The 23,071-nt window shown below is 37.8% G+C and overlaps 1 long non-coding RNA gene across 1 annotated transcript; it reads right to left on the bottom strand.

Annotated features, from left to right (window-relative positions):
- Positions 7,929-19,550, bottom strand: LOC109843435. The gene is made up of 8 exons (XR_002247679.1): positions 19,328-19,550; positions 9,858-9,924; positions 9,655-9,774; positions 9,306-9,574; positions 8,715-8,914; positions 8,323-8,398; positions 8,208-8,234; positions 7,929-8,068 (listed from the first exon to the last, which is right to left on the bottom strand). It is a non-coding gene; the product is annotated as an uncharacterized LOC109843435 (long non-coding RNA).

Below are 23,071 nucleotides of genomic sequence, written 5' to 3'. Positions count from 1 at the left end.
GATTTAAAGGTATTCTCCCATCCTAAAAGCGTGAAAGAAATGTCAAAAAAACAATGAAGAAAGATTTGTTCTTTTGGTCAATCAACATTTGGTTTAAAGATGTTTAACAAACTTCAACATACATAGACTTAAGTGTTGCAGGACAGGAAACAAGGAGCTAGAGATGCAACACCGAACAATCTTCATTTATTGAAAAGATACAATGAGTCAGTTATTTCTGGATTTTCAGGAACTTGGCATAAGCTATCAAAACATACATCTTTCTTCTAGTTAGTGGCTGCGGTAAACTTGTAATCAGGATACAAAGCAGAAGAATACATTAATTTCCATTTAACTAATGGGTGCTTTTGAGAAAGGAATCTTTCAGAATAAATATCATTAACTCATTATCAGTGGCAGTCTTACAATGATCCAAGTGTGACATATATCCATACTCATTGCATAAGAAGAAAAAAGATAAAAAAAAAGAAATATATATATATATATATATATATATATATATATATATATATGGCTCTGATACCAGTTTGTTACAGCGGAGGGGCTTCACATACACAGAAGATGTCTATACAAGAGTGGACAAATAGAAAACAGCACACAAGGATTTAATGTGGTTCGGTCAGTATGACCTACGTCCACGGACGAGAACAGCAGAGAACTTCACTAATCACCAAAAGAGAAGATTATAAAAGAGGAGACCACTTTCTAACCAGAGACTCTCACAAAGAAAGAGACAAATTCTTTCTATCTCACTCACTTCTCTCTCTAACTCTTTTCTTTTCTTTCTCTGAGTTTTGTTCGTACTACGAGAACTCTCCACAACCTCCCTTTTATAAGCTCAAAATATTAATAAAATAATACAAAATGGTTGGTGAGTTTTGACAATTGAAAAAACACCAGAGAGAGGGATGGTGAGGTTTGATTTTTCCTTTATCTTCAAAGTCACGTTTAACAAATCTCCATATTGACTTTGAATATGAAGATCTTCTCTTTACTCTTGCTGTCTCGCCAGAAGCCCCTTACGGGCTTAACCTCCGCTATGTTGAACTCTAAGAAATTCGAGACAATGCTCGAACTTGCGCGAAGGTACGAGCTTCATCATCATATCTGTTGGATTATCTGCAGTACCAATTTTCTTAATCCTGATGACTTTAACTTCTCTGATAAAATGATACCTGACATCTATATGTTTGGTTCTTTCATGATACATCTGATGCTTCATCAAATGTATAGCACTCTGACTGTCACAAAATATCGTAGTAACACCTTGGTGTAAGCCGAGATCTTCAACCAAACCTCTCAACCAAATAGCTTCTTTCACTGCTTCTGTCACTGCCATATACTCTGCCTCTGTGGTAGACAAAGCAACTGTCGACTGCAGAGTCGCCTTCCAACTAATGGCACTACCTGAAAGAGTGAATATATAACCTGTCAAGGATCGTCTCTTATCCAAATCGCCCGCATAATCTGAATTAGAATAGCCAAGTATTCTGCAATCTGAGTCTGTGTTCCTACCAGTGTTTTTAAGGGCGATTTGGGGCGCGCGCCTCGGGCGCGAGGCGCTTCGGCGCAATAGCATAGCACCCCGCATCAGGTGCGGGGCGCTACGCTTGCGTCGGGCGCGCGCCTGGGGAGCGCCCCGCAGCGCCTGACGCCAAGCGCAGGGCGATCGCCCTAGTTCCAGAACCGCAATCAATTGGGTTCGGGTACAAACCCGCTTCCCAAAAGTAAATCCGAAATCAAAAAGGGGGAATGAAAACAGAGAGAACTAAATCGAGCTCTAGGGTTCTGAGATCCACTTACCTCTCCTCCGATCTTTGTCTGCATCTACGAAGACGGGCGGCCACGAAGACGAAGATCGACAGCGCAAGGTTAGTATTTCGTTTTTTAGTTTTTTCTATTTTCAGCTTTCTTTTTTTTTCTCCTCCTTCGTTTCCAGCTTTCGTTTTTTTCTTTGTTTTTTCCACTTTTTTCCAGTTTTTTTCAGTTTTCTTTTTGTTTTCCGGTTTTCTTTTTTTCTTCTTTTTTTTCCAGTTTTTTTTCCAGTTTTCTTTTTTTCTTCTTTTTTTTCCAGTTTTCTTTTTTTCCCACTTTTTTGTTGCGGTTATTTTCTGCTTCCGTTCACTATTTTGATTAATAATAGGCTAATGATTACTTGATGTTTGATCACTTGATTAATAATAGGCTAATGATTAATAAGGAGAGATTTATCTTATTTTAAATGAGCATATGATTGTTGAAATGTGCAAACTGCAGAGTTATGAAGTTATGAAATTGCTACTATTTGCTTCTTATTAATACATATCAGTAATAATTGTTGAAAATGTGCTACTATCTGATTTCTTGTGCGAGATTGCGAGTATTGAATCTTGTTATTTGAGCTAGGTGCAGTGCTACTAGTTGACTTGAAACTTGAAACTTGATTTACCATTTGTAACCTGTAAAGAGGAAAATAAAATTTAGCAATATAGTTATTAGTGATGCAATATATTATTACCATTTGTAACCTGTAAAGAGGAAAATAAAATTTAGCAATATAGTTATTAGTGATGCAATATATTATTTGGAGTGCGCCTCACTTCGCTCGGGCGCGCGCATCGCATTGCGCCTTGCGCATGTACACGTAAACTGACTTTGCGCGTATTGCGCCTCGCGCATTGAAAACACTGGTTCCTACCAAAATACAAACCAATATTAGCAGATCCTCTCAAATATCTAAGTATCCATTTCACAGCCTGCCAATGGACATTTCCAGACTTATCCATATACCGACTCACAACGCTGACTGCATGTGAAATATCTGGATGGGTGCAGACCATCACATACATAATGCTTCCAACTGTACTAGCATAAGGAACACAAGACATGTACTCCTCCTCCTCCTCAGTCGAGGTGACAAATCTACTGAAAGACGAAAATGAGCGGCAAGCGAAGTCTTCACAGGCTTGGCATCAAGCATGTCAAATCTCTCCAATACCTTCTTGATGTATTTCTCCTGAGATAGGAATAAACTTCCTTCTCGTCTGTTCCTGTGGATCTCCATCCCTAAAATCTTTTTTGCTACTCCTAAGTCTTTCATCTCAAACTCATGTTTGAGTTGAGATTTTAACTCGTTGATTTCTGACATATCTTTAGCTGCAATCAACATGTTATCAATATACAAAAGCAAATATACAAAAAAACCATCATTGAGCTTTTTATGATAAACACAACTATCATATTTACTCTTAGAGTAACCATGCTCAAACATGAAAGTATCAAATCTCAAATACCACTGCTTCGGAGACTGCTTCAACCCATAAAGAGATTTCTTTAACCTGCACACATGATCTTCTTTATCTTCAACAATGAATCTATCTGGCTGATGCATAAAGATCTGCTCCTCAAGCTCGCCATGTAGAAAAGTCGTCTTCATATCAAGTTGCTCAAGCTCCAAATTAAAATGAGCAACCATGGCAAGCAACACACGGATTGAGGTGTGTTTTATAACTGGAGAGAATACTTCATTGAAGTTCACACCTTAGGTCTGACTGTAACCTTTAGCTACCAAGCATGCCTTATACCTTATAGAATCTGTATCCGAAGCTTCTTCTTTCTTCTTGAAGACTCATTTACAGCCAACAATCTTCTGTCCCCTTGGTAGCTTTACTAGCTCCCATGTCTGGTTCTTGTGAAGAGACTCCATCTCTTCAGTCATCGCAATAGTCCAATTTGCAGCCTCATTGCCACTAATAGCCTCCTTATAAGTAGAAGGCTCTGGAACCTCAATCGATTCTGCTATACTCAAAGCATAAGCAAGCATGTCTGCATAACGTTGAGGAGGTCGGATCTGCCTTTTTGTTCTCCCGGTGGAAATATTATACTGTTGCTCTTGTGGTGTATCAGCATCTGAAGTTGAACCATCCGCAGTATCAACTGGTTCAACATGAGCGCCCTCAAGCACTCTCTTTGAAGTTGAGCTCTCTAGGTCCACCTGTTTGTTAGACTCATTTTCAATACCTGTAGTGTTAATAGCAAACTCCTTTCTCAGGTGAAGCATGGATTTTTCATCAAAAATAACATCCCTATTAATAATAAACTTAGGTGACTTGGGATCAGAACACTACAATCTATATTTAAGTCTTTCATCTCAAACTCATGTTTGAGTTGAGATTTTAACTCGTTGATTTCTGACATATCTTTAGCTGCAATCAACATGTTATCAATATACAAAAGCAAATATACAAAAAAACCATCATTGAGCTTTTTATGATAAACACAACTATCATATTTACTCTTAGAGTAACCATGCTCAAACATGAAAGTATCAAATCTCAAATACCACTGCTTCGGAGACTGCTTCAACCCATAAAGAGATTTCTTTAACCTGCACACATGATCTTCTTTATCTTCAACAATGAATCTATCTGGCTGATGCATAAAGATCTGCTCCTCAAGCTCGCCATGTAGAAAAGTCGTCTTCATATCAAGTTGCTCAAGCTCCAAATTAAAATGAGCAACCATGGCAAGCAACACACGGATTGAGGTGTGTTTTATAACTGGAGAGAATACTTCATTGAAGTTCACACCTTAGGTCTGACTGTAACCTTTAGCTACCAAGCATGCCTTATACCTTATAGAATCTGTATCCGAAGCTTCTTCTTTCTTCTTGAAGACTCATTTACAGCCAACAATCTTCTGTCCCCTTGGTAGCTTTACTAGCTCCCATGTCTGGTTCTTGTGAAGAGACTCCATCTCTTCAGTCATCGCAATAGTCCAATTTGCAGCCTCATTGCCACTAATAGCCTCCTTATAAGTAGAAGGCTCTGGAACCTCAATCGATTCTGCTATACTCAAAGCATAAGCAAGCATGTCTGCATAACGTTGAGGAGGTCGGATCTGCCTTTTTGTTCTCCCGGTGGAAATATTATACTGTTGCTCTTGTGGTGTATCAGCATCTGAAGTTGAACCATCCGCAGTATCAACTGGTTCAACATGAGCGCCCTCAAGCACTCTCTTTGAAGTTGAGCTCTCTAGGTCCACCTGTTTGTTAGACTCATTTTCAATACCTGTAGTGTTAATAGCAAACTCCTTTCTCAGGTGAAGCATGGATTTTTCATCAAAAATAACATCCCTATTAATAATAAACTTAGGTGACTTGGGATCAGAACACTACAATCTATATTCCTTCATCCCAGTAGCATATTCTAGATAGATAGCTTTCTTTGCTCTAGGTTCAAGCTTACCATCATTAACATGAAAATAAACAGAGCAACCAAATACTCTTAAATGAGAGTAATTAGCAGGGGCACCAGACCATACCTTTTCTGGAGTCTTGAAATCAATTGCTATAGAAGGAGATCTGTTTATCAAATAGCAAGCTATATTGACTGCCTCGACCTAAAAGTCTTTTGACAAACCGACATTAGAGAGCATGCACTGAGCTCTCTCTAAAAGTGTTCTGTTCATCCTTTCTGCAACTCCATTTTGCTATGGTGTATGCCGAACTGTACGATGACGCACAATACCTTTATTCTTACAGAACTGGTCAAACTCTGTTGAACAAAACTCCATCCCATTGTCGGTTTTGAGGCGCTTTACTTTCTTTCCTGTTTGCTTCTCAATCATAATCTTTCATTGCTTGAAGGTTACAAACACATCACTCTTATGCTTCAAAGGATACACCCAAACTTTTCTGAAATAATCATCAATTAATATTAGCAGAAAACGAGCTCCACCTTTCGATGGAACCTGAGAGGAACCCTAAACATCTGAATGAATATAATCTAAAGTACCCTTGGTTCTATGGACACCGGTACTAAAGGATACTCTATGGTGTTTGCCGAAAACACAATGCTCACAAAAGTCTAATTTGCTGGTTTTCTGACCACAAAGCAGACCTTGTTTGCTCAATATATCCAGTTCTCTCCCACTCATATGCCCTAACCGCATATACCATAAATGTGTAGTGTCTGAATCTGAATCCTCTGAGGATGACACTGCTGTAGCACCTGTCTCTGTACTACCTTCAAGGATATAGAGGGTATTTACCTTCTTTCCTTTCATCACAACAAGAGAGCCTTTACTTACTCTCAAAACTCCACCTTCAGCCGAAAACTTAAAACCATTTGAGTCAAGGGTACCTAAAGAAATGAGGTTCTTCTTTAACTCTGGAATATGACGGACATTGCTCAATGTTCTAACAATACCATCATGGGTTCTAATCTTAATTAATCTGATACCAATAGTTTTACAAGGCATGTTATTTCCCAACAAGATATTCCCACTATTGATAGACTGATATGTGACAAACCAATTCCTATGTGGACATATATGGTAGGAACAACCCGAATCAAGAACCCACTCATCTTGTGAATGAGTATTAACACTAACTGAAAAAACTTCATGTGAACTAGAAGACTCTTCAGTTATAGTGGCAACTGAAGGTTTTACATCCCCAGACTTCGACTGTGAATTGTCCTTTGCTTTGAGAGCAGGACAATTAGGTTTTATATGCCAATATTTATGACAGTAATAACATTCAACATTTCTTCTTAGCGTGGACTTTGATCTAGACATGTTTCTAGACTTGCCTCTACCACCAACACCCTTTTCAGGACGATCACGAACAAGCCTTCAGCTTGATCCTCTCCTCCTACGACAAACACTTTCTGCCTTAACTCTTTTGAATGTAAAGCTGATTTGACATCCTCCAAAGAAAGTGTATCTCTACCGTATAACATGCTATTGATAAAATTTTTATAGGAATGAGGTAATGAACATAACAAGACGAGTGCTTGATCTTCTTCGTCAATTTTAACATCAATATTCTTTAAATCCATAAGAATAGTGTTAAGTTCAAATATTCTTTAAATCCATAAGAATAGTGTTAAGTTCATCTAAGTGGTCTTTAATTCGCATACCTTCCTTCATGCGAATTCATCTAAGTGGTCTTTAATTCGCATACCTTCCTTCATGCGAAGGGTGAAGAGGCGTTGCTTCAAGTACAACTTGTTTGTTAGAGATTTCGTCATGTACAACCTCTCCAACTTGAGCCACAAGCCAGCAGCGGTATCTTTATTTGCAACCTCCCACAGGACCTCATCGGTCAAACAGAGCTGTATTGTACTATGCGCCTTCATCTCCGACTCTTCTTTCTCATCATCAGGCATAGATTCCGGCAACTTATTCTTTTCGGACAAGACTTTGAATAGTTCTTGTTGTACTAGGAGAGCCTTTATTTTTACTCTCCATAAACTGGAGCTGTTTCTCCCATCGAATTTCTCCACTTTATATTTCGCAGAAGATATCTTGAAGCCAACTAAAACAGTAACTGTATTTATGAGCAGTAACCGTATTTGTGAACATTAACCGTATGTATGAATAGTAACCGTATGTATGAATAGTAACAATACTTTTGAATAGTACCTTACACGTGAATAGTACCCAATACCTTTAAAGAGTAAATGATAATCTAACTTATTTTCTGATGTGGAAGATCCACTTTTAGTGGTAGCCACAGAGCATAGATAAGCAGATGCACGTACTCTAAACAGGCTCTGATATCAGTTTGTTGCATCGGAGGGGTTTCACATACACAGAAGATGTCTATACAAGAGTGGACAAATAGAAAACACACAAGGATTTAACGTGGTTCGGTCAGTATGACCTATATCCACGGACGAGAACAGCAGAGAACTTCACTAATCACCAATCACCAAAAGAGAAAGAAAAGAAAAGAGTTGAATAGAGAGAGAAATGAGTGAGATAGAAAGAATTTGTCTCTTTCTTTGTGAGAGTCTTTGGTTAGAGAGTGGTCTCCTCTTTTGTAATCTTCTCTTTTGGTGATTAGTGAAGTTCTCTGCTGTTCTTGTCCGTAGACGTAGGTCATACTGACCGAACCACGTTAAATCCTATATACTCAAGAGCTATCAAAAAAATATTCCCATGTCAAGAGCCAGTGGTAGGGTTAAGAAGTTTTGGTATCAAATCTGCACTGTAGCTTCAATGATATATTGCTTTCCACATCAGATTATGATTTCGTTTCTTTCAAGTAAGATAGGATCCAAGAGCTGTGGTTGTTGTTCAACTGCAAGTAGATATTTTATGCATTCTACATCAGCTATGCAATCCGAAGAGTTAAATTTAGTTAATATTTTGGTTCCTACTTGTCAACAGATTCAGAGAGAGAAACGACAAAATTCATCTTCTTGTTGCAGGAACCGTACCTTATCATGTTTCCATTATGTAGTAACCTACAAAGTGAAATTTTTTTTGGTGAATACTGCTGATTGAAGCATGTCTATAATAGTGTTCTAAAAAGCAGGAAAAGGCAGATCTTACACGACCGCTTAAGCATTTTGAGCCTGTTTTCCACTTGAAAAAGCCCCCTCCATAAGCAGACTTGGTAGAAAAAGCGCTGCAGATGGTCATTAAACCAAAAAGAAGCCATCAAAAGGAGATAATTTACATTAAGTTATTAACTTGTTGACTATTTGGTGCGCATAGTATGCTAGATATTAGTTTATCACATTGTCATGCACATAGCATTCTGTTAATATTGCATAATTGAATCTAAATATTTACACATCTATTTCATGGTTAGGATCTCTACACATTATACATGCATTTGTAGAACAAATTTCTTCCTATTTTTTTGCTTATTTTATAATTTTCAATTTTTTTTGAATTTTTTTGAATTTTGCCCCTATTTAAAAAATCAAAAAGCAAATTACCTTGATGTTTTTTCCATTTAAGCTTCGCTTAATTCCAAAAAGCGTAAGTGGCATCTTGCAGCTTCGCTCTGCTTTCTGCTTTCCACAACTTTGTTCTATATTAAAGACTAAAGTTTTCCGTAAGCCATTCCCCCTAACCAAGAATTGGCATGTAGGGACACTGCTCCCACAGAAAAGACTTGTCTATCTTCATTCATTTTCTGCAAAAATATTAACTTTTATTCGCTACAAATATATACAGGTTAAAATATATTATGCTCCCTGCTTTACAAAGTTTGATTCTCTTATAGATCATTTTACCATTTTAGATGTTTAGCTAATGCACCTGTATATAATCGAATATACATATATCAAAGACACATAAATAGATGACTTCATGCATATGTCGGTGACTTGGTTCAGGCCCACTTCTGGGGGGAAATTTCTCAACATATAACTAAAAGAGGACCACTAGATTCACAATGCATGTACGATTATGCTAGAGATGATTAAATTGTAAATAATGAAACATGTTCAGTTGGTCAATAATACAAACTAAAATAAAACTCCATATCAGATTCATAGGCTGAATGCAAGTTTTGCAGTCATTACCTTATTATTTCTTGTTTTGTCAGCACCATTTACCAACAATACTTTTGTTATGTCTCTAGGTGACTTTGCATAGCTACATGCAATGGAGTCCATCCGTCCTTTATGTAATAAAGCAGGTATTTAGTAAATCCAGATAACTCAACAGAAAGGTGGCCACTTATATACCACACCTTATCTGCAACATTTACATCAAGTCTGTATTTGATCAGTAACTTCACAGTTTGCATGACATCAACTTGAACTGCATGATGTAGCAGAGGGGCACCGTCCTGCAACATTGATGAAAAAATTTACCCAAAATAAAAATATACACAATATCAGTAAGATGAAGCCAAAAGAACGTCCTCACCCTATCCTAACTTTCCTTAAAAGATTGCTGATAATGGCCTCCTTTTTGCCAATCACTGCTCCATGGAGAGCCGTAAAACCATCGTGTGTCACCAAAAGTCCTCATTCCTCAAGCTTCATTCTTTTGATGAGAAAAGCTACAGGAGATGATCAGCAGCTTTTACAATAAATGCAGTACCTTGTCTACAGAATAAATATCTTTACCAAGTTCATGATCCAAGTAAAGAATCTGGCCTGATAGTGTTAACGTATGAAATGGGCTCCACTTCATCTGCATTAGGCAAAAATGTGTTAGAATTTTCTTCTTATCCTTCTTCTCATGTCACCTTAAAAAGATTGCGCTAAGTAGCCCCCAAAACATGCTTAAGCTATCAAAAGTCATAAAACTTTAAAAAAAAAAAAAAACATTGTGTATGATCATGATCATATGCATATCATTTCGAATGAAGAAGATCATCTCTTACACTTTCCAACACAAAAGAACTAAACACAAGGACTGAAACTTTTTTTTTTGAGAACTTCCAAGTTTTGAAACTTAAGCCCCTTGGACTAATAAAAATGAAGAAACACGTGTTTACATTGCACTATTAAAAATGAAGAAACACTTGTTTATTTTAAATGCTTAACATTTGATATGTTAAAGAATAGGAGTCTTGTGCTCTTGCAAAATAGACTTTTCGTCAAGGGATAACAGCAGTACAACTTCCGAAAAAAATCAAATGTATGTTAGCAGTTTAAACAACAAGCATAAAGTGAGTAGGAACGAACAGGCAATCTTGGAAAATGATCTGTGATATGCTGCAATTGTAATCAATGTTAAACAAAAAATGTACTTGATCTAAAACATTGGACACGAGGAGGCAAAGGCTAATTTTGGAAGGTTCAGGCTAGAAATGGTGATTCTTGGTGCTGGAAGAAATTATTGAAAGTAGGGGATTTTGTCTTGGCTACATGGGGATTTCTTGACAATATCACCCAAAGATAAAAGCAATTTGCGGGTCAGGTTGTAAATTTTCATTTATATATCATTCTCTCTTACCTGCAGTGGATTGATTGGTATCAATCAGTATGGTGTTCATCGTGTATTTCAAAACACTCCTTCGTTGTCTGGTTAGCTTTCACACAAAAACATTTAACTAATAACAGATTGATCAAAATGGGGATTGTTCAGCAGAGTTTATGTATTCTTTGCAAATCTGAGCAGGAAGATCACCAACATTTACTCTTGTCAGGTTTGGAATGAGATAATGCATTCATTGTATTTGAGATTTAGAAGTTGTGAGTGAAGAATATGAGGGATAATTCGTTTAATAAGAAACTGAAAGTAGCTTGTTTTGTTACTTGTATATACTGCTTATGGATGGAGAGGAACAGAAGACTTCACAATGAAGAAGAAAGGCCCTGTGAATGGCTTATCAGGAGATACAAAGTTTTGGTGCTTACATCTGTGTTTCATGCTTCAAATCCTGTCAAGTACCAAAACTGGGTTGATTCCCTCAAATGATTGTCATATGTGTTTTGAGTGATATTTTGTACTGTGAGTTGTGAGCGGTTTTGATTACTTGTTTTGTGATATATTGGATCTGGTTGTAACCTGATAACTCTGTACTTCATGCGCAATTGGTAATGAAATAAAATTCACATTGACCAAAAAATAAAACATTGGTCCCCAGGAGGCAAAGTATAAATTGAAATATTGGATTATCAAAGGTTCTGTGTCTATATAAACATTGATCCCACAACTTCAAACTCAACTTTTTTCGCATTTCTTTGGAATTACCACAATTTGAAGATTTATGCACTAAAATAAAGGTCCTTTGGTAGAGTGTGCTATATGTTAGTCTTGTTATGAGACCAACCATGAAGAGTAAATTTTCTGTAAACACAAGCATGATCTTTATATGTACTAGCAGTTTTGCGCATGCAAATGCACTAGTCACATATTAAAACTTATTTTTCTAAATTTTACACTAAAACAGAAAGAATACATATAGTGCCTGTTCCTTTCACTTGGAAAAGTACGGAAATGGTTGGAAACCACACAGGTGGAAACTGTCAAAAAACACCAAAAGGTTTCCTAATAATGTGTCTGGTTGCTTTTGTAATTTCAATAAACATTGTCAAGAAACGTCAGAAAATGACAGCATTTTGCAAAAACCCCAGTTCGAAGTTTTTAGAGTGGAGATTGCTGGAAAGGTGAAAAAAATTAATCTATAATTGTGGAGAAGTGTTTTGGGATATCTAGCCTTTACATAAAGTGGTGATTTTCCTTTTTTTTTTTTTTTTGGGTTCCCTCCAAACTTCTGTATTAAGAAACTCCTGCTTTCCATGGTTGCTTTCTGGGTTATTTTGAGCGAAAAAAAAAAAACAATTCCCAGTATCATCTAGAAAACCCCAAAAATAGGCTTTCTACATAGAAATGGGTTTACTATTGTTTATGGAAATGAAACAAATAGGCCCATAGTTATAAGCAAGATCTCTGAATACTGAATAATTTATTTATGGACAAATCTATTCAGAAACAACTTTTATATTTAATTATAAAATTTGACCCACTAAATATTATTTACAAAAATTGACCAACTTTAAAAATTCTATTTTATTAACTATTCACAATTGTTAGTCTCAGCTATTTTACTAAGCAGATTCTTTACTAGGAGTGTTGAGAACGTTGAGGCTATGTGGATAGCCTTCTCACCTACTCCTGCTACAGTGTTCACCTACCCCCAAATAGTGTTCACCTATCCCCTGCTATAGTGTTCACCTACCCCAAATAGTGTTCACCACCCCCATGAGAAAACTTCTAAATATCCCCCTTAGTTTGATTTGTAAAGTATCTCAATAGTAGAGAGAGAAAGAGAAAGATACAGATATAAGTAATATCATTGAGAGATCTTGAGAGAGACTTTGTGAGAATTATTAGAGAGTATCTTAATCAAGAGAGGGTGTTCTCTTTTATCTTTTTCCTTTGTAACCTCGAAAGGAATATAAAGAAATTGGGCGTCGTCGTTGCACCGTGGAGTAGCTCCGTAAGAGTGAACCACGTTATATCTGTGAGTACTGTGATTGAATTCGTATTTGCTAGTTTTATTCTGTAATTCCAAGATCGTTTGGGTTTGTTTTGCGTCTTCGTTTGAGGCGTTCTTTTTGGCATGTACCCTAACAAGTGGTATCAGAGCATACGGTTTGGGAAAGATGAAATTTTTCGTCATGGGATCTACAGTTGAAGACAACAGGCTTCGGATTGAGAAGTTCGGCGTTCAAAATTTTAGGTATTGGAGGATGCAGATAAAAGGTGCTCGATCATAAAACACTTGCCACCATCATGCTCAACCTTGATCAGCATGTGACTTACAACGTCTCGCATGCGACCACTACCAAGGAGTTAATGGAGGTCTTGGAGGCGCTGTATGAGAAGTCGTCTACCTCAAATAAGGTGTACCTGATGAAGAAGCTATTCAATCTAAAGATGCAACAAGGAGCTCGCGTAACGGACTTCTTAAACGAATTTCAGGCTGCGGTGCAACAGCTTGCTGTAGTGGATCTCAAGTTCGACAATGAGATCCAAGCTATTCTGTTACTTTCTTGTCTACCAGATTCATGGGAGAATATGGTGATGACGGTGAGCAATGTCAATGACAATGACAAGATGAAACTTGACACAATGATTAGGACAATTCTGGATGAAGAATCTTACCGCAAAGTCTCAGGAGCTGAGGCCTCTAGCAATGAGAGTGCTTTGCATGTCGAGGCACGAGGGCGTGCACAGAAGAATGGTAAAGGACGACGAGGCCGATCAAAGTCCAGAGAGAAGTCTAAAGAGCTGAAGCCGAATGGTTACTGTGAAAGGAAGTGCTTCAGATGTGGAAAGAATGATCACTTTGCACTGGACTATAGAGCTTCTGTTTCAGCATCAGCAGGGGATGATCAGGCCGATGGTGCAGCCAATCTTATGCACATGACGGATTCGGATGCGATTCTCCTATCTCTTGAAGACAAAAGCGATGTGTGAGTCATCAACTCTAGTACATCTTTCCATGCAACCTCACAACAAAAGTTACTTTCATCGTTCGTGAATGACTTGGGGACAGTCTATCTTGGTAATAATTAACCTTGCAAGGTCTCCGGAAGGGAAATTGTACCCTCAAGATGGAGGGCGGGACCACTTTGACGCTAAACGACATTCGACATGTACCGGATCTCACGCGGAATCTTATATCAGTCGAGCAATTGTCTGACTCCAGTTATAAAGTATCCTTCGAGCAGGGAAGCTGGAAGGTGTCCAAGGATGCCCTGGTGATAGCACACGACAAACGCGAGGGGTCTCTTTACATTACCAATGGGAACATCGACCGCTTGCTTGCTGCAGGACAAGCATCATCATCATCATCCGCCGACTGCATGACTTGGCATCGGCGACTTGGCCACATGAGAGAGAAGGAGATGCAGATTATGACCACGGAAGAGAGGTTTTCGGGTTTGAGCAAGATCGATCTGATTTTCTGTGAGGACTGCATCCTAGGCAAACAGAAAAAGGTGAGCTTCAACAAGACCAGATCGGCTTCAAAGGCCCTGCGCAAGTCCCATCTGTTGGTAACTCTCTTTACTTTTTCTCTTTCATTGATGATGCTACTAGAAAACTATGAGTGTTATTCTTAAAACACAAGTCAGATGTTTTCATCATCTTTAAGAAGCGGCTTGCCTATGTGAAGAACGAAACAGGCAATAAGCTGAAGTGTTTAAAGTCTGATAATGAAGGCGAATATTGCAGCCAGGAATTCGAGAACTTCTGCTCATCCCATGGGATTAGGAGACTGAAGACCATTCTAGCCACACCTCAACACAACGGAGTGGTAGAGCGTATGAATTGTACTATCTTGGAGCGCGTCAGAAGTATGAGGATCCATTCTGGATTGCCTAAGAGTTTTTAGGCCGATGCTGTGAATACTGCTGCATACTTGATCAACTACGGACCATTCGCGGCTCTCAGTTATGGGATACTTGAAGAGGTTTGGACTGAAAAAAAGCTGACACTAGAACACTTACGAGTCTTTGGTTAACACCTATGTCATGACCAATCCTGCAGACCGGTCAAAGCTTGATCCAAAGTCAAAGAAACTCTCTTTCATCGGCTATGGAGGAGATGAGTATGAGTACCGTTTCTAGGATCATGATGTACGCAAGGTGGTGCAAAGTCGTGACGTCGTGTTCCATGAGAATGTGGTGTACAAGACTAAAGAGGTGAGTAAAAGTTAGCTATCTCCCCCTCTTTTCTCATATATTACTGACAGTGAGGACGACGGTGAGATACCAGTCAGCATAAAAGACGGAGACCAAGAGAACGTGCCGGATGCACCATAGCAGGATCCAGCAGAGCTGCCGATCGTAGTTCGCAAAGCTCTAAGAAATTCAAGCGTGCCAGAGAGATACCTTTTCACCATGAATTATCTTTTTCTGACTGACAGTGATGAGACAGAGAGCTATGAGGAGGTACAGCAGTCCGATAAAGCTCGGGACGAGTGAGAGTTTGTCATGGAGGAAAAAATAAAATTCTTGACGAAGAATGAGACTTGAGAGCTCGTAAAGCTTCCAAGAGGATGAAAGGCTCTTCACAATCGGTAGATTTATTAGGTCAATGATGAAGTTGATGGACGAAGACACTACAAAGCGAGGCTTGTAGTGAAGGGCAATGAGCAGAAAACAGGGATAAACTATTCTGATGTTTTCACTCCTATCGTCAAGTTGATCATGATCTGGACTGTGCTGAGCATTGTGGCAATTCGAGATCTTCATCGAGAGCAGATGGATGTGAAGATGACATTCCTTCATGAAGATTTGGAGAAAGAGATCTATATGCATCAACCGGTGGGCTTCGAAGAACGAGACAGGAAGGGCCTCTTGTATCGCCTGGCAAGAGCTTGTATGGCCTGAAGTAAGCTCCGCGATAGTGGTACATAAAGCTCGAGAACTTTATGGAGAGTGGTTTTCTCAAATGCGACACAAACCACTGCTGCTTCATCAAGAGGTATGACGAATCCTATGTGATACTCTTGATTTATGTTGATGACATGTTAATTGTAGGGCCCGACTTGGCCTGCATTGAAAAGCTCAAAGGGCGTCTCTCCGACTGCTTCGAGATGAAGGATCTGGATCCAACAAACCAGATTCTTAGGATGATGATCATCAGAGATAGATCAGCACGTAGGTTGAGGTTGTCTCAGAAGGCTTATATTGAGAAGATTTTTAAAAAGTTTAGCATGGAGAAAGCTAAACTGGTGGGTTCGCAATTTACGAGCCATATCAAGCTATTGAAGACCCAAGCACCAGAGACTGTTGAAGAGCATGAGTTCATGGCCAACATATCATACGCATCTGCGGTCGGAAGTTTGATGTATGCGATGGTGTGTACGAGGCCAGATATTACACAAGGAGTGGGAGTTGTGAGCAGCTTCATAAGCAATCTAGGAAAGCACCACTGGGGTACGGTCAAGTAGCTTCTACGCTACTTGAGATGCTCGTCTGACCATTGTCTTAAGTATGGCGGGGCAGATTCATAGTTAGAGGGCTTTTGTGATGCAGACTACGCTGGGGACATAGACTCAAGAAGGAGCACGAACGACTATATTTTCATCTTGGGTGGTGGAGCGATAAGTTGAAGATCCAAATTATAGGATACTGTGGCTATGTCAACAACCGAAGCCGAGTACGTGTCTGCAGTAGAGGCAGCAAAGGAGTTGCTATGGTTAAAAACTTTTCTTCTCAAGCTCGGGGTAAGCTTTGAGAAATACTTCATCCACTGCGACAGTCAAAGGCCATTCACTTGTCAGAGAACGACGCATTCCATACTCGGATCAAGAATGTTGACGTGAAGCATCATACCATACGGAGATGGCAAAGCAGAAACGAGTTCAAGCTTGTAAAGATTGATATGAGGCACAATCCAGCCGATATGCTAACCAAGCCAGTTCCGCTCGAGAAGTTGAGGTTGTGTGCAACCTCATATGGCATCCATTGAGAACGTTGAGGGTCGTGTAAGACGCCAAATATATAAGACATCCGGATAATGCAATCAAGAAACATAGTTTGTTGAGAAGACTCTCCAAGTGGGAGATTGTTGAGAACATTGAGGTTGTGTGGATAGCCTTCTCACCCACCCCCTGCTACAATGTTCACCTACCCCCAAATAGTGTTCACCTATCCCCCTGCTACAGTATTCACGTACCCCCAAATAGTATTCACCTACCCCCATAAGAAAACTTATAAATACCCCTAAGTTTGATTGTAAAGTATCTCAGTAGCAAAGAGAGAAAGAGAAAGATACAGATATAAGTAATATCATTGAGAGACCTTAAGAGAGTGTGTGAATTTTTGAAGAGTATCTTGATCAAGAGAGGGTGTTCTCTTTTATCTTTTTCTTTTATAATATCGAAAGGAATATAAAGGAATTGGGCGTCGTCGTTGCACCGGGGAGTAGCTCCATAAGAGTGAACCATGTTATATCTGTGAGTATTGTGATTGAATTTGTGTTTGCTAGTTTTATTCTGTGATTCCAAGATCGTTTGAATGTGTTTTGCGTCTTCGTTTGAGGCGTTCTTGTTGGCGTATACCCTAACAAGGAGCGCCAATCTCAGGTAGTTACTAGTTACAAATCGAAAGTTTTGAAAAACATCCCACTTTCAGAAAGTTGGATGTTTCTTGTAATAAAACATTATGTTAACTATTTTTGGAAATAAATATAAATATTTATATTTTAAAAAAAGTTTTTGTTTTATTTTGTATCCTATATCTCCCTTTAAAATTTCAAGCTACAAATGTAAAAACAAATTTTATTGTAATGTCTCTTACTTTAATTTATTTATGTTATGAGGAGCAATTTTATTTGATAAAAAATGTTATCAAGGTTTTCTTATAATACATACCATAATACAATTATCTTGTGTGTAATGTAGGCATTGCTTTGAATATCCCTGAAATGGACGATATATGTATCAGTATGTCCTTTTATATGACTTGCAACAAAGCGATATGGTCTTAATATCATTTATGACTTTTGGCATTTTTTGCGAATGTATTTTTCTCAATACTAGAAAGTGCTTCTCATGTTAATGCCACTCACTCCCTGTTACATATTTCAAGTGACAAAGAAACAGTTTTTTTCACAACTTCCTTACCATAATGCTATTTGGAGTGTCTATCATCTGTGATCATTTCAGCTGGTAATTAATATATATTTAATGAAATAAATGTCCTGAATTATTTGTTCAAAGATTAAATGTGAATGAGTGTGAAAGGATAAAATGTGCAGAGACAAGATAAAGATTAAATGTATAATCTGAACCTAATCAACAAAAGTATGTTGCAGGCTTACTTGTTCACAGTAAAGGTTGCAGTAATAGAAAGATGCGATAACTCCAAAAAAGTTTCATATTTGAGAAATTATGTTATTTCTGACAGTGATCATTCCTAATAACTTGACCAATGACCATGCTCAATATAAATACAGTGAGGCTAAGTTCTTATACTAGCAGTCAGCAGTAACACTTTTAGTTCTAATTATGTACATGATCTCAAAACCTTTCTGCTGTTCTTGATGTCTGCTTAGCATTGCAGTCACCTTGGATCCCACAGCCTCAAATCCAAACCCCCCTCCTCTTCTACATCTGTTTGGACTAAAAAAAGTTCCATTGGTAAAGTGTTCTTTATACTGTAATTTCTATGGTGAGGTTTTGTTGTCGTTATTGTTGTACATGTTAATTGTCATGTTGGGTGTTTGCGGCAGGAATGACGAGACAATATTTTGTAAGAATTTAAATTGCTATGGAAGGAAGTCTGCTTGCAATTCTGAAATTGTTATGTTTCAGCCTTTCAGTTTAATATTAACATTTACTTGAGATTATTATGTCAGATATCTCAATTGTCAAGGCATCTTATAGTGTATTCTTATGATTTGATGTGGCTCTTTAGATAATGTTACATTTACAGCGACTGCGGTTTATTTAGATTTATTGACTATCCTGTGTTTCTACTTTCTTTATTGAGAATATACCACAACAGGTGAATTTAGTGTATCTGTTATTTGGTAGTAAGAGATACCGGATACTTCTTACCGAATAATCTCAGATTTGAAAAATGCTACTATGTCATTTAATTGGTTTTGAGAAAGATTACCTTAGTAATATCTGCAGTTTTTCAGACAGCTTTTAGAAGGAAAGTAAAAAAAAAAGGCAGTTTGTGTAATATTGAGGGAAAACAATATTGTAATAACTGCACCATAAAGAATTAGAAATCAAACAGAAATCAAACAGAAATAAGAAATCAAGAACAAGGGTTAAAATGAAACCAATAAAGCATACACACATAAAACTAAATTAAAAAAAAAATGTGCGCGTGCACTGGCCTAGTGTTTGGAACTGCCACTCTTTGATACGTTAAGGAGAGGCTCTGCTGGTGAACTTACCAGACTAGAATACTCAATTTCGAGGTTGAAGAACACACGAAATTCTTCATTCGTGGGCCGTTAGCAGTCAAAAAAGCGCAATAAATTAAAGAAACAGAGCAGCTAATTACAGAGTGGGTCCAAATTAAGGTGAATGGAATATTTAAACGAGTGAGGCATTTAAACAAGCAGGAAGATTGCATTGCAGAGGGAAAAAAAAGAAAGAAAGAATGCACACCTTTAACGAGCTCCCTCATCATGTTCGGAGGAGGCCGCTGTTAGAATTTGCGACGTCACAGATCAAAATCAATGGAGATTTATTTGGTTTTGGATTGGGGGTCCTGCTCTTTTATTCCTTGCCAGGTCGAATGCCAGATTTGGATTTGCTGCCAGAAAGCAAGAGATAGGCTCTATATTGCCGATTTACACAGGTTAGGATTTTTATAAGACCAGTTGTCTTTTCTAAACTAATGCCCTGTTTGGATGGAGGGTAGAGAGGGGGAGGGGAAGAGAAATGAGGCTTTCACCTTAAGGCCTCGTTTGGTACGCGGGAATGTGGTGGAATAAAATGATCATTCTCACTTCTCATTCCTTTCTACCAAACACACCCTCTTTTTTGAAGTTAGAATGCTCATTCCCACTTCTCATCAATTCCCACTTTACGTGGGAATGAGTATTCCCAATGAAGTGATAGGGAATGGGCATTCTCACTTAAGTGGGAATCAATAAAATATACAATTTTAAAATACGTTCATTCTCATTTTATTTTATAAATTACACCCAAACATGAGAATGGGAATGACCATTCCATTCTCACATTCATTTCATTCCATTCCTTCTTCCATTCCATTCTCATTTGAGTCCATTCCTACGTACCAAACGAGGCGTAATATCAATCGATATTGGGGATGTCGGGTGATATATTGGATATCGGCCATTATATCACAAAAAACAACTAATAGAGTAATGAAATCCGCAGCACCAAAAACAACTAATAAATTACTGTTTCAAGAAACAAGTAAAGTACTGTTTTTAAGAAAAAGGCAGTGCCGCCAAATCCAGCTCAATCCGCTAAAACTTGGGGCTATTTTTAGGAAGCCCCTCTTGAACTTTGGTTTTTCTAGTAGCTCTTTCAAATTTCCCATAGAACCTGTTAAACTCTTTTGGCTCCTGACTTTTATTTCCTCGTACACCGGTCAAGATTGAAGCTCATACTCTTAACCTTTTTCTCTTTTTTAAAAATTTCACTTCTCACGTACTCTCTATTGATCCTCACTATAAACGTTAAAAAATTATAAATTTTCAGGTTAAATTTTTTAAGATGGTTTTCTAATTTTATGACAGAGATTTTATTTTATTTTATTTGGCTCAAGGGCCATTACACGTGTATTTTTGGAAACAGTTAGAGTGTGTTTGGCTATCTTTTAAAATTGATCCACAGCTGAACCCTAACTCAGTTTTGAGCTTTTTTTCCATTTGTCAAAAAACTAAGCCAATTCTGGCTCAATTTTTTAGGCCAAATAGTAGCCACTAAACAATTTGAAGTTTGGACCACCCTCTCCCCCTCCAAACTAAAACTAGTTTGAGATAAAACTAGGCTAGGACCTGTGGCGCAATTTTGAGTGAGTTGCCAAACACACCCTTAAAAGTGTTTAGTGGGAAAAATATGGCTCAGGAGGTTTTCTTGTTAGACAGCTTAACTTTTAAGGAGTTTTGTGAAATTTAGCAAACCCATTTGCCTAGATAATGGTAAGAGGTTTTCTTTTATTTTCGTTGTTGTGATTTCTGAAGGAGATCGACCCTCCTTTTATAGGGCCTAAGCCCACTATCTCCACCCCCCTCAAATCCGCCCCATGAGAGATTTCCTCTCAACAAACCCACGTTTCCACGTTCTTCTCAACAGAGAAACGAACGTTGATTTGGTCACCGAAGACCGATTCAAGGTAACATCTCCCACTTGACCAAATCAACCAAGTGATATGACTCACACTATCCGTGAGATCAGATGTTTCTCCTTATCATTACTCCCACTATCCGTAGAGAGTAACTCTTATTTCATTATTCATAAAATTTTACTTGGACTTATTTATTCCTAAGTCCCATCAAACTTACATGTTTGATAAAAGATTCTGTTGGTATTCCTTTTGTCAAAGGATCGGCAATCATATCTGTAGTAAGGATATAAGCCCCGTCTTATCCAGACAGCATGTGTAGTTGTCATACTACAAGCTATATATTCAGCTTCTTGCGTATATCTAGCAACACACCCTTGTTTTTTGCTACTCCAAGAAACAGCTCCTCCTCCAAAGATGAATAAGTGTCCCGAAGTGGACTTTCCATCATCTTTATCACCTCTGAAATCAGCATCGGAATAAGCGAGGAGTTCAAGCGATTCAGCTTGATAAACTAATCTATGAGTCAATGTACCTCTGATATATCCTTTTAACAGATTCCCAATGTGTTGGTCCTGGATTACTTTGATATCGACTGACGAGACTCACAACATAAGCTATATCAGGTCTGGTGCATAATATTGCATACATTAAGCTTCCAATTGCTTGAGCATAAGGAACATCTAATGGCTTCTGCCCCTCCAGGGCTTTGCTCTTTACATAATCTATTTCCCATAACCAACGGAGTTGGTGCCGGATTAGAATTTTCCATTCCAAACCTTTTAAGAACTGATCTTAAATATTTTTCTTGGTTTAAACTTAGCATTCTAGACTTTCTATCTCGAATTATTTGAATTCCAAGAATATATGATGCATCTCCCATGTCTTTCATCTCAAACTTTTTACTAAGATCTGCCTTGGTTTTATTCAACATTTCTATGTCATTTCCAGCGAGCAATATATCATCCACATATAAGGATAATATAGTAAACTTGCTCCCACTTTTCAAGACATATACATAATTATCTAATTTATTTTGAATAAAACCAAGTTTAGTAACTGCATCATGAAATTTAAGATACCATTGTCTAGAAGACCGTTTTAAACCATATAGAGATTTTATTAATTTATAAACTTTATGTTCATGTTCTTTCACCTGAAAACCTTCAGGTTGTTGCATATATATTGCTTCCTTTAACTTTCCGTTAAGGAATATAGTTTTAACATCCATTTGGAATAACTCCAAATCAAAATATACAACAATAGCCAAAATAATTCTAATGGATGTAAATTTAGCTACAGGAGATTACGTCTCCTGAAAATCTATTCCTGCCTTCTGGTTATAACCTTTGGCAACTAACTGTGCTTTGAATTTAGCAATAGATCCATCAACACGATATTTCTTTTTGAGCACCCATTTACATCCTATGGCTTTTCTATTTTCTAGTAGATCACATAACTCCCATACCTTATTCTTTTCTATGGAATCAAGTTCTTCTCACATAGATTCTAGCCATAAAGCTGATTCATGCGATTTTATCGCATCAGAAAAGGTTAAGGGATCTTATTCTTCTATATTTGTATCTACCGAGAAACATGATGACTCACATGAATATAAATAGTTAATCATCCATCCATGAAGGTTGTGTTCTTGGCTTTTTGTTGCCTACAATCGGTTGATTAGGCATATTATTTTCCATAGATATTTTATCATTTTTAAGGTTAGGTTCATTCACAATATCAGGGTCATTAGTGGGAACAACACTGTAATAATCATCATCTATTACAGTTAGAGGTTCTGTTTCCTCTCGAACTTGTTCCTCTTCCTCTAGATTCTCTAGAAATGTAGCATCTCTGCTTTCAATGACTCCTTTTTATTTATTATAGAACTTATAACCTTTTGACTTTTCTGAATATCCTATGAATCTACACTTTATTGTTTTAAAATCTAACTTATCTCTAAGTTAACATGGAATGAGAACATGGGCTATAGATCCACCACTTCCTGAGATGACTCAAATTAGGTTTCCTCCCATTCCATAATTCATAAGGTGTAGATACTACTGATTTGGTGGGAATTCTATTTAAAA

The sequence above is a fragment of the Asparagus officinalis genome, chromosome 5 (assembly GCF_001876935.1).
Source record: "Asparagus officinalis chromosome 5, Aspof.V1, whole genome shotgun sequence".
Taxonomy (NCBI): Eukaryota; Viridiplantae; Streptophyta; class Magnoliopsida; order Asparagales; family Asparagaceae; genus Asparagus; species Asparagus officinalis.
This window is presented reverse-complemented; position numbering and strand designations above follow the sequence as displayed.